This window comes from Haplochromis burtoni, unplaced genomic scaffold (assembly GCF_018398535.1).
Source record: "Haplochromis burtoni strain Fernald_Lab_line unplaced genomic scaffold, NCSU_Asbu1 Contig_543, whole genome shotgun sequence".
NCBI lineage: Eukaryota > Metazoa > Chordata > Actinopteri > Cichliformes > Cichlidae > Haplochromis > Haplochromis burtoni.
Window position 1 is genome coordinate 14699 of NW_024582904.1, and position 2077 is coordinate 16775.

General features: G+C 37.7%; 1 pseudogene; it reads left to right on the forward strand.

The window, feature by feature from the left end:
• The window catches only part of LOC102312092, an 8098-nt pseudogene that overhangs the window by 3849 nt on the left and 2172 nt on the right, over window positions 1-2077 (forward strand).

The following is a 2077-nucleotide window of genomic DNA, read 5'->3' on the forward strand; positions in this document are numbered from 1 at the left end:
GTTATTGTTTTTGTTGTATTTACTCCCTCTTCTGCAACTTCTTAGCTCTTTCTCTGATATTTCATATCATTGTTATGCAGATGATATTCAGCTATATAGCTCTTTTAGGCCACCTGATGTAAGCTCCAAATCTTGCAGTCCTGCTTAGATTCCGTTAGAGATTGGATAGCTGGTAATTACCTTCAACTAAATGCTGATAAAACCGAAGTCATTGTCTTTTCTCCTGAGAAATTTGTTCTCCTTGTGGTTAAAAATCTAGGCCCTCTTGCTTCTTATATTAAATCCTCCATTAGGAATCTTGGTGTTACATTTGATCCAGCTCTGACGCTGGACACACATGTTAAATCTTTGGTTTGCTCTTGTTTTTACCATTTAAGAAATATCACTGAGTCCCATTGTGTCACGTTCCGAATTGGAAATGATTATTCATGTTTTTGTTTCATCTCGCTTAGACTATTGTAATTCCTTGTTTACTTGCTTAAGTAATGCCTCCCTGGAACGACTGCAGGGTGTTCAAAATGCTGCTGCTAGGCTTCTGATAAAGCATCACAAATACTCCCATGCCACTCCCCTGCTGATTCAGCTGCATTGGCTCCCTGTCAAGTTCAGGGTCCAATTTAAGATCATAATCATGACTCATAGGGCCCTGCACGGTGGAGCTCCAACTTACTTAAGTGATCTTCTTCTTTCTTATCACACCAGCAGGTCCCTGAGGTCTTGTGACCAGGGGTTGCTGGTTGTCCCGCATACAAGGTTAAAAACAAAAGGTGACAGAGCGTTTGTATCAGTGGCTCCCAGATTCTGGAACTCGCTCCCTTTGAGTTTGAGATCTGTGGACTCAGTCATGTCTTTTAAAAAGCAGTTAAAACGTATCTGTTTAAACTTGCTTTTGGTTGATTTTGTTTTGTTTTAGATTTTAATGTCTGTTTTCTGCCTTTGTAAAGCACTTTGTGATTTTATCTTGAAAGGTTCTATATAAATAAAATTTTACTTTACTTACTTTACTTACTTACTTTCCCTTGTGAGTCATGACTGGTCCTTTATTTCACAGACTGTGCATTTGTTTGTTCACATAACTAAGTCACTGCAGCATTCCTGAATTGGTGTCTATGCTTTGTTATGCTCCACACAGTAATGCAAAAGCTGCACCTGAATAATTTTAACCCTTTAAGGCTTCTTTGTTTTGTGTTAAACAACACAGATTGACTCTGTTGTGCACGATCTTACAGACTCTTTAATACTGTGTAGCACAAGGTAACCTAATAATTTTTGCTGCTCTACCCTACATGTTTGCATTTAAAAAACTTTTTTGACGGGACAGGTAGGAGAGGTTTGGTTTTTTTTAGAGCCACAAAATTGAGCACGCGTAGTCTTGTGTGTTTTCTGGTGAGAGTCAGATGACACAAAATGCCACTCCTCTTCTCGCTGTATCATTCCTGCCTGCCTCAGCTGTGTTAGTGCTGATTATGTCACATTTTACAAAAACCTGCTGCAGATCATTTTTTGTATCATGAAAAAGGATTTCATATCATTACACATAATCTTAGTCATGATTTAAACAAGCTTAAAACGGGGCACTGTCGTCTGCTGACTACGTAATAAACATAACCTTAGTATCATTTTTCAACTCCACTATCTTCTCATTAGAACCTTGAAACTGAAATAAAGTTTTCTTTTTGTAGGTAAGCTCTATGGAAGAGGATCTAATGATGACAAGGGTCCAGTGTTGGCCTGGTTTAACTGCATTGAAGCGTATCAGAAGATCGGAAAGGTACAGTTACTGCCAGATTGAAGCTGGCCAACAAAAGGTGTTTCAAGTTCAGATAGTTTAAAGATGATATGATATTTTAGTGTGTCCTAAAACAACCCTGAAGTGGCTTAACATGCTAAGTTGGCTGTGTTTAAACACTGAAGTGAAATTACTGACAGGAGTATATTGAGGTGTGATGGTATATTTCAGAATCTGTAAATGTGCACTGATACTAAAATGTCATTAATGTTTTTCTTTTTTTTTTTTTTGTACAGTGATGATAAAGCAGAATAGCTACTATAAAGCACTGTATTCTAAAAAGATATG